Raw genomic sequence first — 16,526 nt, forward strand, 5'->3', positions numbered from 1 at the left:
ACACCAGCATCCACAAACACACACCATCACTCATACAACATACACGCACCTCAAACAACACACACCAACACAGCACCTCACACATCACCCACACCACATCCTGGCACCTCAAAGACACCCCAGGTTTTCTGAGGAAGAGCTCAGGGTGATGGTGGAGGAAACCATCCGGGTAGAGCCACAGCTATTCGGATCACAGGCGCAGCACACCTCCATTGCAAGGAAGATGGAGCTATGGCGGAGAATCGTCGACAGGGTTCACGCAGTGGGACAGCATCCAAGAACACGGGATGACATCAGGAAGAGGTGGAACGACCTACGGGGAAAGGTACGTTCTGTGGTTTCAAGACACCAGATTGCTGTACAGAGGACTGGTGGTGGACCCCCACCTCCTCCCCCACATTTAACAACATGGGAGGAGCAAGTCTTGGCAATATTGCATCCTGAGGGCCTCGCAGGAGTAGCAGGAGGACTGGACTCTGGTAAGTTGTATCTTTATTACCATATCCCCCACAAACCCACCTGCATGCCATCACATACCCCCACCCTTACCCTCTCTCCCATCACTCCATCATCTCACATATGTCCCACTATCACAACCCACACATCTCTATACCAAGGCCCTGAATGCAACACCTATGCATTGACCACATCACCAAAGCATGTCCAGTACAGATACCCACACAGACCCCAAACCAACTATCACAAAAGGTCAAACAAAATTATGCAAGCACAAGAGTAGAGGGTACCTCACCAATGCACAAGATGGCACACACAGATACTAAAACTATGCATTTACAGGACCCATATCCAACAGGACCCATACCCAACGTCACCGGATAGGAGGTGCCAGACATATCCAGTCCCCCCACAGAAGAGGCCCACAGTGATGACAGCAGCTCTGCATGCCTGGATCAAGATGACCAGCCCAGCCCATCATGGACCTCTGGACAGTCGGTTCCCCTGCCACTGTCACAAGCCACCACAGACCCTCCCCCCTCATGAAACACCACTACAGCACCCACCCAGCGGGCCCATCCCTCTGTCCCCAGGACACGTCAATCAGCAGTGTGTCCACCACTACAGGGAACACAGGCAAACCCACCAACCCAAGAAAATCAGGGACCTGGGGTCAGTGGCAGTGGGCACACGGTTCAGGGGACAGAGGCACAGGATACCAGGGAGGCTGGGAGGAGTGCTGTGCGACAGGGGGAGGACAGGTCCAGGGAACCGACACTCCACGAGGCACTCTCCAACATCATGGGAGCATACCACCATTTTCAGGAGACCATGGGCACGGTACTGGCCAAGTTTCAGGAGACCCAGCGGCTGCAGGAGGAACGCTACCTGGGGATCAGGGAGGACTTGAAGTCCATTAACACCACCCTGGTCACCATTGCAGGGGTGCTGGCAGACCTTGTCAACACCATGAGGGACACACTGGGACACAAATGGGCCCCTGACACTAGCCTGGACGATGAACAGCCCTCCACCTCCGCCGGCGCTAGTGGACAGGAGGCACCGCCACAGGACCAACAGGCCACCAGCACCCCACCCCCAGCAGAAGGAGAACCACCCCGCAAATGGTCCCTGAGATCCAGGAACAAGACAGAGAACATAGCCAAGACCCCCGCCAGGAAATAAGACTCTCCTGAATGCCACCCTTCCGTCCCACTTTGTCTCCCTGTCCACCTTAAACTGCCATTGCTCCCCTTCCTATGCCCCATTGGACAATGCACCTGTGCGACCAAGAGAATGGACTCTGCCATTGACATTCCTCCACCATCACCCCAGTCCATTGCACACCCCCTCCACTTATTAGCACAGAAATAAACACCCTTGAATCATAAAACAATCTGGAGTCAGTCTGTGCTTTCACAAATGTGTAATTGCAACATCTCTGAAATATAGCAATGTCAATGTACTTGTTCACATACCAATGTTACAGAGCTGTAGGCCAGCAGTAAACAGAGCAGAGGGCACAAATTGGGACCCAGATCTGTGAAATGGAAAGCCAAAGTGACATGTAAGGGTCCATACACAGAGGTAAAAAGGCAAATGTATGCTAGGTCCTACAAAAGTATGAGATGTGGGAAGCAGTTCCATCCTCTTACCTGTGTCTCGCTGGAAGTATTGCATGATGATGTTGTTTCGGTTGTCTACATCTTCTTCTTCTGCCTCCTCTTCTTCTCTGTCCACAGGCTCCACAGCTGCCACAAGACCCCCATCAGGCCCATCCTCCTGCAGAAAAGGCACCAGGCTTCGCAAAGCCAGGTTGTGCAACATACAGCAGGCCACGATGATCTGGCACACTTTCTTTGGTGAGTATTATAGGGATCCACCTGTCAGATGGAGGCACCGGAATCTGGCCTTCAGGAGGCCGAAGGTGCGCTCTATTATCCTCCTAGTTCGCCCATGTGCCTCATTGTAGCGTTCCTCTGCCCTTGTCCTGGGATTCCTCACTGGGGTCAGTAGCCATGACAGGTTGGGGTAACCAGAGTCATCTGCAAATATCGAGGGACAACTGTTAGACATCCCCCAAACATGAGGGAATCTCCCATACCCAGACAGCAAATGAAACTGTGTGGGGACTTTAGGCTCACCTATTAGCCACACACGGTGCCTCTGGAGTTGCTCCATCACATAAGGGATGCTGTTATTTCTTAAAATGTAAGCGTCATGCACTGAGCCAGGATACTTGGCATTCACATGGGAGATGTACTGGTCTGCCAAACACACCACCTGCACATTCATAGAATGGTAGCTTTTGCGGTTTCGGTACACCTGTTCATTCCTGCGGGGGGGGACAAATGCCACATGTGTACCATCAATGGCACCAATTATGTTGGGGATATGTCCCAGGGCATAATAGTCACCTTTCACTGTGGGCAAATCCTCCACCTGAGGGAAAACAATGTGGCTGCGCATGTGTTTCAGCAGGGCAGATAACACTCTGGACAACACGTTAGAGAACATTGGCTGTGACATCCCTTATGTCATGGCTACTGTTGTTTGAAAAGGCCCACTGGCCAGGAAATGGAGTACTGACAGGACCTGCACTAGAGGGGGTATTCCTGTGGGATGGCGGATAGCTGACATCAGGTCAGGCTCCAACTGGGCACACAGTTCCTGGATTGTTGCACGATCAAGTCTTTAAGTGATGATAATGTGTCTGTCTTCCATTGTCGACAGGTCCACCAGGGGTCTGTACACCGGAGAATGCCACCATCTCATCACCTGCCCCAGCAGACGTGCCTTATGGAGGAGAACGGTGAGCAGAGGGTCATACAACATGTAGGTTTCACAAGGCTGTTTAGCACGATAGTGACCTATTCTTTGTGTGCCTTTGTCTGTCCGTGTTCATGGCCTAAGTAGGTGTGACGCAGTTATTTGGCCTGCCATGGGGCCCCCTGAAATGGCGGCTGCCTGATCTGTAAGGTGGTACAAGGGGAAATGAGGTAACTGCGCTGGCATAGTACACCGTCGCGGTAGGTGGTCGAAGACCGCAGTGCAATTCACTATTGGTTAACATTGGGCCCTATGGGTTACAGGAGCCAATGACAATGTACGCCGGCAGTGACGGTACGCACCGCCGCAGACGTGACCACCATTTTCTATCTGTTCACTCACTTGATACCTGACCTTCAACAGGAGAGGACCTACACTGCAAGTGCTGCTGTGACCTGTGTCTGGAAGCGAAAATGGCAACAGTGTCTGGGGAAAGTGCCCCTGCCTTCACTGCGGAGGAGTTGGAGAAACTGGTGTATGGGGTCCTCCCCCAGTACACACAACTGTGCGGTCCTCCAGACAAACAGGTGAGTAAACTGTGTGCCTGGTGGATGGCACATGATTGTATGGAGTGTTGTGGATGGAAGAGATGGGGGGGGGGACAGGCCAGCATGTGAGGATGGTGTGTGTATGTATTTCTGGGCCAGGGTGGGAGGTTTTTGGCCAGTGTGTGAGAAGAACTGTACGGGAGAGTAACATCCATTTTAACTTCACTTTTCTCTAGGTCAGCGCCCACCAGAAGAAGGGTGTTTGGCGTGCCATCGGAAGGCAGTGCGGACCCTTGGGGTCTACCATTGACGGAGCACCCACTGCTGGAAAAGATGGCAGGACCTGCGCCGCTGGACCAAGAAGACAGCGGAGGCCCAGCTGGGGATGGCCTCCCAACGCAAAAGGGGTGCCTGTCGCACCATGACCCCCCCGGATCCTGGCGGTGGCATATCCGGAGTTGGATGGGCGCTTGAGGGCATCACAGCAGCCACAAGGGGATGAGTACACTCTAATTCGGCTGACTCTGCACGCATTACGAGGTCTCTGGGTGGGGGAGGAGGGCTGTGGGTTCCCCTAGGCCAAGGCAGGCGCGCAACGGTAGATCCATTGATTTGCAGCCTCACTCCCTGTCCCTCCCCAAAGGTGGTATTTGCCCTCTACACCTAGTCAGGCTCCTATGGCTTCCAGCTGTGCATAATATGGTTCTCAACAGAGTCCCCTATGAGCATGTGCTTTTCCCCTGCCCTGTCAGTGCATGGCTTAGTGCATAGGGCTGCTCCCTGTGTGTTGTGTCCACCAACGGTAGTGGTGTTGCATGCATTGACCATGTGTCTCTTCTGTCTTTCCACCCCCTTTTTGTTTTGTCACACTGTCCTTGCGTGCATTAGCATCATCTGGCGGAGGAGCAGTGGCACCGGAGCCGGAGGGAGCTGCATCCCACATTGCCCTGGAGGGTGATGTAATGGAGTCCGAAGGCACCAGTAGGACTGAGGGCGAGGGGAGCTCCATGACGGAGACAGGAGCAGACACCAGCGACAGCGACTCCTCCTCTGATGGGAGCTCCCTTGCGGTGGTGGGCACCTCTGTGCCCACCGCATCAACAGGTACAGCTGCCACCCCCCTACCAGCACCTCCCTCCCAGCAGCCCCTCATCGAGTTTCCCGTGCCCGCTCACCCAGTAGGGTGGGCATCTCCTTCGCCCCAGGCACCTCAGGCCCTGCCCAGTCAGCCCTGCTGCCCTCAGTGAGGAGGCTATTGACCTCCTGAGATCCCACACTGTTGGGCAATCAACCATTTTGAATGCCATCCAGGGTGTTGAGAGGCATTTGCAGCAAACAAATGCATACATGGAGGGCATTCATTCTGGCCAGGCGGCCCAACAGAGAGCATTTCAGGCTCTGGCCTCAGTACTGATGGCAGCCATTGTCCCTGTGTCCAGCCTTCCCCCTCCAACTTCCTCTACCCAGACCCAATCTCCTGTACCTCAGCCTATCGAAAGCACACCATCAGACCAGCATGCACACTCATCAACACACAAGAGTGGACATGGCAAACATAAGCACCACACATCCCACCGGCACTCACACAAGCACCATCCCCATGCAGACACACCAACATCCACTGCCTCCACTGTGTCCCCCTCCTCCACGTCCTCCTCCTCCTTCCCTGTTTCATCTCCACTCACACCTGCATGCACTACATCTTCATCCATTACCTCCATCACCAGCACGCCCATCACTACACACTGCTCACGTGCATTTACCACCGCCACTACCATTCACACATCCCCTGTGTCCTCTCCCAGTGTGTCTGTGAGCCCTCCTCCCAAAGTACAAAAATGAAGGCACACACCCATCCAACAGCCATCCACCTCACAACAGCCTCTGGCCCATGCACCTTCACCCAAATTCAGCAGACATACACCTCCTACAACCACTACCTCTTCCTCCACTCCTAATCCCCTTCCATCTTCCTGTCCCAGGCTGTCTAAGAAACTCTTCCTGGCTAACATTGACCTCTTCTCTACACCTCCCCCCCACATCCTTCCCCTAGGGCCAGGCTGTCCAGGTCCCAGCCCAGCACCTCAGCCACCAAATCCTCCACCACAGTGGTCTCAGCAAGTCCGGTCACATCGCGGGCGGCACCCATCATGGCTGCCAGTGTGCCACCTAGCGAGGCCAAGGAGCACGCCATTCCGCCACCTGCCAAGGTGAAGAAGGTGCCCACATGCCAGAGGGAGAAGCTGCACCTACCAGCAAGCAAGGGCTCCTCCAAGCCAAAAGGGGACAGTGGCAAGGCACCAGCAGCGACATCAAAGGTGGGGAATGGGCACAAGCCGAAGAGCAGGTCAGGACAGGGCACGGAGGCTCTGGCTGAGGGGCCAGAGTCACCCCTTCTGTCAACCACAACATCAACCAGTACAGCGATGGACACCGCCACCTGCACCGCCACCTGCACCGCCATCAGCACCGCCACCAGCACTGCCACCTGCATGTCAGCTGCCACAGCAACAGTCCCCAGCTTCATCCTCAGTGGGCAGCCACCCGAGGCTGCAGGAGACGTCCTGCTGTGTCCCTCAACAGGTGCAGACACATGCACCACCGCCAGCACCTCCGCCACAAACACCGCCGCAAGCACCGCCACCAGCCCCACGACGTGCTCAGACAGTGCCACCACAGCTGACATGGCAATCGTCCCCAGTGGCCAGCCGTCCGAGGCTGCAGGAGACATCCTGGACCCTGCCCAGCGTACATGAGGCATGACTCCCAGCACTGTTTGTACCAGCAGGTGGCAGGCAAAGTCACAGCAGGGTGGAGTGTGTCTCTGCCTCTGTGGAGTATCATGCTACCTGTTCCCAGGCAATCTCATGACACACACACCCAGGTGAGGGAATGGGCCCTGCCAAACTGCATGTGAAGCACTCTAGGCACCAAGCCCCCTCCAGAACCAGTGGAGATTCACATTCACTACCTCTGTCCATGGCAGGATGAAGCACTTTGGGCACAAAGCCCCCTCCAGAACCAGTGGAGATTCACATCCACTGCCTCTGTCCTTGGCAGGATGAAGCACTCTGGACACCAAGCCCCCTTCCCTTCAGAACCAGTGGAGACTGTTATCCACTTGTGTGACTGTGGCTTTGCACTCCCCAGGATAAAGCAGTGGGCAAACCACTCACTTGAGAGACTTGAGAGACTGTGGCTTTGCACTCCCCAGGATAAAGCAGTGGGCAAACCACCCACTTGAGAATCATGACAGACTATGGCTTTGCACTCCCCAGGATAAAGCAGTGGGCAACCCACCCACTGGAGAGACTTGAGAAACTGTGTCTTTGCACTCCCCAGGATAAAGCAGTGGGCAACCCACCCACTGGAGAGACTTGAGAGACTGTGTCTTTGCACTCCCCAGGATAAAGCAGTGGGCAAACCACCCATTGGAGAGACTTGAGAGACTGTGGCTTTGCACTCCCCAGGACCAATCAGTGGGCATGGAGCCCCCTCGTGGAGCAGTGGCATCGTCCGTTCATCTGGCTGAGGTACCCTCCCTCCCCCTCCCCTGAGGTGCCTGTTAATTTTCCATCTGATGCCCTTGCAGTGTTCTCTCCGTTTCGAGTCAGGTATCTTGTGTGGGCTTCGCCCATGCATTTTGGGACACTGATCCACGGACAATGATTTCATTAATATCCGGACTTGTGTAGGTGGTGTACATATTTGTATCCTATCTGATATTAAATTGATTACACTTGTTACAATCATTTCCTTTTGTCCTTTCATTCTTCCAGGGGGTGACGGGGTGTATATGTAATGGTTCTGCATGTATTTGTGTGCATAGTGTTGTGGGTGAGGGTTTTGCATGTTGCGTGTGTGTGTCACTCTCTTTTCCCTCTCCTCCTCCCCTGTGTGCTAGGTGCAGTACTCACCGTGGTCATCACCGGCGTCTTTGCTGCTCCTGATACAACAGTAGGTAGACCAGCATGGGCAGGACCTGTACTTCGGGCTCCATGGCGTCCTGGTTGTTCGTAAAGTTTCGAAAGGTGAGTGGTTTCCGTTCCAAGTCCTGTTTCCGCCGTGCTTTTGATGGCGTTGGTACTACCCCGGAAAAGGTGGCAGATAGGCGTGTTGTAATACAGTGGGCGGAACCTTGTCTTCCGCCTGTCTGTTGGCGGTTACCGCCGCAGTGTTTGTTTCTACCGCCGTGGCGGTCGGAGTGTTAAAGTGGCTCTCTATGTTGGCAGTTTCCGCCATGGTTGTGATTCCATTGTTTTTTCTGCCGGCCTGTTGGCGGTATTACCGCTGCTTTAACACCGACCGCCAGGGTTGTAATGAGGGCCTTTATCACCTATTACACTCCAGTGAAGGTAAGTGCATTGCAACATTTCTCATTGACTGAATTGCTCACTACTAACATTCCAGTGATCAACAGGTCATAAATTTGAATCTCAAGAAGGGCGAGTCAGACTTCCATCTTTTAAATGTCAGGAAAATTGAGCACCAATAAATTGTTGAGCAGTATGTAGAATAAAGCTCTATGTAAAAAAATTGATTACCGAAGAATATTTAAAGAGTAAATGAGAGAAAGTGTTGGCTCAATAGAGCATAGAGCAGTTAGCACTGGGAATTGGGAGATTGTGATGAGGCGGACATTATCTAATTTGGAATAATATTATGTAGAAAAGGACCTGCTGTTGATCGCTTGTTAGGTAGTGACAGACCACTCTGTGAAGCTTCTGTCAGCTGGATATAATTTAGCCAGGATTTCGAAGAACTATTTTGAACGCTATAATACATTAGGGACTTCAGGTGGCATTTAACAACATAATATCACACTTGTGCACATGCAGCCGGGTCTTAGAGTAGAATTATGGAAAATTCTACTCTAAGACATAGAGATACAGCACGATTCTGTTTTTCGGTATGTATTTGTTTTTAAATAAGGGCAGAACGTAACTTAAGTTGTTTTGAATAGTTCTAAATACTGTCACTCATGACTGCCAGGGCAATAGCTGTACAGATTGGTAATTAAGGGAGTTAAAAAAGAGAGAACATTTTCTAATGAGCATTAAACAGCTGTAAATGTACTAAGGGCAATAGATAAAATGTGCATGTGTTCATATAAGCATGTTTATTTATCATGTATTGCTATTCATATCATGGAAGTCTGTCGGCCATTAAAGTATGAAAGTACATTTATTGTTTAAATAAATGTCGTAATATACTAGTTTCAGTGTATGTTGTTTCACTAACCCCAAAATAAATTGTGAAAAGTAGTTCCTCGTGAACAAACCGAACACAAATGATGGCCAAACAACTTTTACTCACAAAAAAGACAACAGGTAGGGTGCCTTGGGGCTGTGGGGTGCACCTTCACTACACATTCATATTGTCTTCCAAAGTACAGAGGCAGCTTTAGTTTGACTCTACACAAGTACACTAATAAAATATTGCTGCTACAGAAATTGAAAGGCAGCGCACATAATAAGCGAACTTCATAATGCCTTTCCGTCCTAAACACAGAACCACGAATGAATAAAATGTTTTCAAAGCTCCACCTACCACATACAGAATAATTGATTTTCTGTGCAAGATGCTTTTCTCTTGATCATGATCATTCTTAACTTGTGAAGCTAGAACACTATCCACATAGGTTGTTTGATCTTGCTCCTTCGAAATGGAGATGTGGTCCGTGCAAATAAGGAAATCCAGTGGGTTGGGTACCTTTTTCAAATTTCATAATCAGGAAAACTGCCAGAAACCTGAAGGAAGTGTGCTGCATGTGCCCCACCCAGAATCTGCACACATATAACAAACCCGCTGAATGTTGTCTCAGTCAGTACTCAGACCCCTTCAGACCCCAATATACATGATTTCTGGACCCCATTCCCAGCAACATCACGGTTGTGGTTTGGGTTCTGGCATTTAAGGAGTCATAAGGGCCCTAATGGCATGTAATGCCGTCTGTGACTCTATCCACCTTCAGAAGGACCTCCAGGGTCCCACTCAGGTTTTGGATTATTGTCAGAAATTATGTTGTTAATGTGGCAGGAAGTAACACCTAACCACTTAATAAACACAACTTGTTTAGGTCAAAGCACAGTTATGAAAGAATTTCTCCAGAACTCCAAAGAAGTGCATGTGATGATCATGCTCTTCCAACAATTTTAAAGTAAAGAACCAGACACAATAAAACTACCAAACCAATTTTGAAAAACAGAGAAAAATGTAATGAGCAGAAAGATTATCAGAATAGGATAACAATTTTTAAAGCGTGAAGGCAAAAGCCTCACTGATGTGTAAAGCACCACCGAAAAACAACAATCCACGGTTAAAATGGACCTAGGTATGATTTCATGCACAAAGAAAGAGATGTCAGAATGGCAAGCAGGTTCTTCAGAGCAAAGTTCCTAAATTTGGAAATAGTCACTAAAATAAGGTCGAAATATTCAAATGAGACAGGGTCCAAGGTTATGGCCAGCAAAAGTTCATCACAGTTAAAAATGTCCTCATCAAGCTGAAACCGTTGGTTGTGCTGCCAAAAGCTCCAAGCGGACAAAAGGACAAAAGGAGTTTCATCAGTGAGATACATTTAACACCTCACCCCATCCAAGGTTCGACCTTCAGAATTATTCAGACTTTGTAGGTTCAAATCCTCCAGCGGAACAAGGCTTGAATCTGTAGCGGATCAGGAATATATGAGGCCGAACATCTTTACGGTGAGTCCCGCTGAATCTGTTTTTGTGCACCAGAAAGCTCAGAGAGGGACAAGCTTAGTTTTCTTACCTGCCTTAGAATTGAACTTCCTAGGCAAGCCTCACTATGTTGTTCTGTTCCTCCTGGGGTAGAACGTATGACCAAGTCTAACTTTATTTTAATTGCTGGGGAAGTTCCTTCTGGTCTGTCCTGAAACTCTGAGCTCTTTAGGGCAATGTGTAAAGTATTTGTGCAAAAACTCAAACAGTAACAGTGAAAACACCACAAAAATACACCACAAAAATACACCACAAAAATGCACCACAAAGGTTTAGAAAAATAGATAATATTTATCTGAATAAAATAAGGTAAAAACAACAATAATCCAAAAAGCACATTTTGAAATATCACTTTTTAAAAGTTTAAAGGTGTCTCAAGCCTTAGGAATCAATGGTAGTATCTTTGTATCACACAGTACCATGGATGTTAAAAAATAACGACCGATGGGGGCCACAGAGGAAGAGATGCGTGGAAAAATAAGGCACGGCACAGACAATGTGTTATTTCTTTCCACGCTGCAATGTGATGCGTCAAATTCAAGAGCACAGCCTTGGTTCCTTACTGTGATGCAGTGATATTTTGACACCCAGGGACGATGCTGGAAGATCCTTGAAGCTCTGCTCAAAAGGAGCAGGAGCTACGTTGATCTGGTAGGTGTTGCAGTGATTTTTCACCCGCGAGGCAGGCGCTGCGTCAAATTTCCAGTTGCAAAGCCGGTGATGCAATATTCCAGTCGGCGATGCGGCGATTACCCAGCCGCGATGCAGGTGCTGTGTCGATTTCTGCCAGTGTTGCATTGATTTTCCAATGCACAAGGATTTCCTGAAGAGTGAAGTCTTTGTTGGCCCTGAGACTTCACAAACAGGAGGCAAGCTCAAACCAAGCCCTTGGAGAACACTTTAGGGGGAAGACCGAGTCCTTCCAGCAGAGTCAGGAGCCCCAGGCAGCAGGGCAACAGGTAGCAAAGCAGTCCTTCAGCAAAGCAGTACAGATGAGTCCTTTGGGCAGCCAGGTAGTCTCTTTGGTAGAGCCCAGGTGCAGGTCCTGAAGTATCTGATTTGGTGGGGTCAGAGACCCAGTTCATATGCATCAAAATGTCCGAAGTGTGGGAAATGTCAAAGAGTGATTTTGAAGTGCACAAGTTCCGCTTTCAGCCCAGTCCTGTCTGCCAGGATTCCTGTGTGGGGTTATCAGTCCTTTGTGTGAGGGCATGCCACTGACCTTTGAAATGTAAGAGAGAGCCCCTCCACCCTTCCTGCCGAGGGAGCTCCTGTCAGTATGCAGATGAATGCAGAAATGACTGAGTGTCCTGTGTTCATTACTGTCTGGGTGGAATGCACAAGGAGAGCTGTCAACCAGCACAGACCAGATGTGGATTGGAGACAGGCTTTTAGGCACAGATGGTAGTAAGTTCAGCATTTTTAAAATAGCTATATTAAATCTAACTTCACCAGTACACAGGACTTTCTATTACCATTTTGGCCATACTAAACATAGCAGGGCTACTCCTTCTAGATTCAAATCTACCACTTAAAAGTATATGAGCGCAGGTCTAATGCTAGTCTATGAGAGAAGCAGGCCTCACAGTAGTGGAAAATGAATTTGTGAGTTTTTTACTACCAGGACATGTAAAACACATAAGTACATAGCACCCTGCCCTCTGGGTTACCCTGCCCTTTGGGCTACCTAGGGCCGACCTTAAGGGTGATTTATATGTAGAAAAAGGGGAGTTTTAAATGCCAGGTTGAAGTAGCAGTGAAACTGCACACACAGACCTCGCAATGACAGGCCTGAGACACGGTTAAGGGGCTACTTATGTGGGTGGCACAATCAGTGCTGCAGGCCCACTAGCAGAATTTATTTTACAGGCCCCGGGCACATGTGGTGCTCTTTAATAGGGACTTACAAGTAAATTAAATATGCCAATTGGGTATCAGCCATTGTTACTATGTTTTTAAGGAGAGAGCACATGCACTTTAGCACTGGGTAGCAGTGGTAAAGTGTCCAGAGTCTTAAAGCCAACACAAATGAAGTCAGAAAAAGAGGAGGAGGAAGGCAAAATGTTTTGGGTGACCCTTCAGAAAGAGCCATTTTCCACCATTATGCTTAAAACAATGTATACTAAAACATAGAGCACAGATGAGGCAACAAGTGGTCAGTAGATGTTCAAAGCTGATTATTGCTTTACCTCTCAATTGTCATTTTTGCAACACAGCTGATAACATAAACCCATTCCAACCATAGACTCAACAGATCCAAGTCAGACCATCTTCGACATTGACTGTGTCAAATCGGTCACAAAAATGCATTAGTATTTACTATTCTCTCATGAGCAAAGATATATTATGTTACTAGGGAGTCTGTGCAGCCTTCTATGAACACAATAATGGACAACTGCATCAAAGGCGCAGTTCTGAGTGACTGTATAATGCATAAGGGATAATGTAGATCTAGCTGTGGTGGTTGAGCTGCCATGAGTTGGCAATTGTTTTGCCCAACAAAGATGTAGGTCCTCCAACTCGTTTAGAAATGGGGAACTACTGTCTGACCATTGGTGAAGAACGATATCATGGTGGTCACTAAGAGGCGAGATTCTATTTACCATGCTCTCTCTGCCTTTCATGCGCACAGAGTCCGCCCTATTTAGGGCTGTACTCCTGATGCATACATTTTTCCTTCCTGAGTCCAGAGTATGGTTGTCTGGCAGGGAAAGGCCAGTATGTGCAGGGAAAAGACTCATTCTGCATACGGTCAATTGTTTTTTTTTTGTTGTTGTTCACAGACAAATATCGATTAGGGAAGTTTGTTTCTGAAAAACAAAACAAAAAAAACAATAATGAACAGGACAAAAACATGGCCCACTCCTCTTTTTTTCTGATAAAAAAGGGCTTCTGCTGCCGCCATGCGAAAATAGGTTATATGTATGTGTTTGGAGGCAGAATATATAACACTGCGAAAGTCTTTAGTGCCATCCACCAGGGTCTCAATCACTCCCTTAATTCTATAGGTTCACCACACAATAGTTCCTAAATTTAGGCATGTTTCTACCTCTCAGACATTTACTCTGAGAAATTGTTAATGCTCATACGAGAGAGCAGAAATACATTTTCTATATGTTCAAAGTAATCGCTGTGCCCATTTTTGGTAATTCTGCTTTGGTGTTGTGTGCCTCTACTTTTCGGTGTGCATTACATTAGCAAAACTGCCATTCGGTCGTGTTTTAGTGGGCAGCTCCTGTTTGCTTATGCAATAGATTTCAGAAGGAAGGCTTACAAACTAGGTCGCTCAATGCATATGACTGGTCCTTTTAGCATTCTCTATTTTGGCAGGCTGCATTAGTCACTGTGTGTGCTATGCAAAGCCTTGCATGCTCCTTTAACTTTCTCAGTCTTCAAATAGTGAGCAAGAAATTGAAGGTATACTATTGTGGTCGGGTTACACAAGTTGTAACCAGCACGTTATTGCATGACAGACTGCTACAGCTGGCTTAGTAGTTTTAGGTTTCATTGAATTGAATGCTTCAGTGTAACAATTAATAGTCTCTGGCACTATTCCTTAGAATAGCATGCAGAATTTATAACATTCATTCAAACAGTAGTATATATAGTTATTGATGTCATAAAAGTATAATGTTCTTTCCAGAATAGGTATTTTATATATGTTACACTTGTTTGTCAACCCTTAGTGCACGTTCCATTAATTGTCATGAAGTTATCTTTTGATTCAAAGTTTGATCAACAAACTTTCACAACACAATGTGAATGTATGCTTTTTCATAGTGCTTTTAGTGAAAATATTGCATAAAGATATATGAAATAACATATATAGCTTAATGAAAGAACACAAGAGCAGTAGCTGGGTGAAGGAAATTCTCTTTTGCATGTTTTCTGGATTAAGCACGCTTTACAGAAGTTGTAGGAATTTCATTTACCAGCCCACTTGAAATCAGGGCTTTAAAGAAACCTTCCTCCACTTCTTAAAATATTGTTTTGCTATGGGGAGGTAGAATGTGTTCTAGTTTTCTGACTTTCGGACTTGATAATGTAGGAAGATATGAACTTGGAATAGAAAACTAATTTGTGGCATTGACCAAGATAGGTAGTGTCACAATCACCTTCTTTTCCTGTTGTACCGACACTATAATACCATCAAACATATTTATTCTACATCTTTCAGTTTTGCTGCACCTTGGTATCAGTACTTCTATATTCGGTACCAACTGGGTTTCCATATTCCCTGCAGAACTGGAAATCTATGAATGGATCCCCTCTCATTAAAGCAGGCACTGCTTATGTTGAAAAGAAAAATGTAGAGCTATAGTTGTGATCAGATGGCTCTCCATAGCCTAAAGATGATTTACACTTACCCTCACATTGACATTCCCAGACACATTTGTAGATACAGTTTCAAACCTTATAATACTATACTCTAGCCTATGCATTTTTGGGGACCAAAACATTTGGTTTGACAAACCCAGTACATCCCATCCAAAAGCTATCATCACTGGCCTAGTCACATTGAGCCTACATCAAATTGTATACAATCCCACACACATCGCTGGACACATCCTAAATGTGATTTTTGCAAACCCAAAACTAGTTACATTTCAAAGCATCACACCAGTTACATGGTCAGACCACCATTTGAAAACTTTTCAACACAAAACACAAATCAACACATCCAAGACCATCTTACATAGATTCACCTATCAACCATGGAACAAACTAAATTTTGAATACTTAGAAATACAATAAAAACCAACACAGACGTAAGCACAATAAATTCTGTTAAAAAACTTAATGAGTATCTACAGGAAGCTTTTGATATCCTAATATCACTAAAAAAAAAAAAAACAGGACAAAAGAAAACAAGCACCTTGGAAAAACACAGAACTAAAAAAGATAAAAAAACAAATCAGAAGGCTGCAGCAAACCTGTCTCAAAACAAAAAAACATTCAAGGCAAACTTCACCTGGGCAAACTAAACAAAATATGCAAATCATCAATCGAAAAAGCTAAAAAAAGATACTACTCTGACAGAATTCAAAATGCTGTATCTGCAAATAAAGAATTGTATTCAGTTGTTAATGAATTTTGAAAACCTAAATGCATGGAATTAAGTCATCCAATTACTCAAGAAACCAGAGACTAATTGGCAAATAACTACACAACTAAGGCAGAAATATTGGTCTCCTATTTAAAACAAAGAAAAACCACCAGCACCAACCTTTTTCCCAAATTTCCCTCCAGGACTAAGGAAACCCAGCCTCTGCACTCCTTCAAACAAATATCAGGGAGCAAATTTATGGATCTGGTCAAAGCAAGCAGGCCTTCTGGCTGTCCTTCTGACCCTTGTCCACCACACATTTTCAAGAACATTATTTTACGTACCTCTGCTGCCACACCAGTAAGAAGAATCATCAATAATTCTTTAACTACAGGGATCTTTCCCAAATACCTTAAAAAGACATACATACATCCATTATTAAAGAAAACAACCCTGGACCTGCATGACCCCAACATCTACAGACTGAATACAAATGGACATTTCCTGGCCAAACTAATAGAAAGAGCAACTTTCGCCCAGATGTCACAATTCATTGAAGATAACTCCAAACTGGATTCCTGTCAGAGTCACCAGATCCTCGGGGTCTGTGCACGTTCCCAACACGTCCACCACTGAACAGCTCCAAGACTCTTATAGATAAATCACAGAGACTGAGAGAGTTCAAGAGGGGATTAGGAAGGGAACAGCTGGGAAGGAGACCTGTAGTAAGAAAAAGGTTAGAACACACTATATGAAAATTATATCTCCTGAAATCAATACTAGATTATGATTCTAAGCCTAGTCACTCTGAAAACATGAACAATCTAAGAGTTAAGTTTAAAATGACTAAGTTTCAAGATGGCTGGATACCTGTTAGGGAATCAAGATGAATTAAATGAAAACTTTCTTATTCAAGTACTTTCCTTTACATGAGAATCAGAAAAAACATTCTGACTAAATTTA

The sequence above is a fragment of the Pleurodeles waltl genome, chromosome 12 (genome assembly GCF_031143425.1).
Source record: "Pleurodeles waltl isolate 20211129_DDA chromosome 12, aPleWal1.hap1.20221129, whole genome shotgun sequence".
Lineage (NCBI taxonomy): Eukaryota > Metazoa > Chordata > Amphibia > Caudata > Salamandridae > Pleurodeles > Pleurodeles waltl.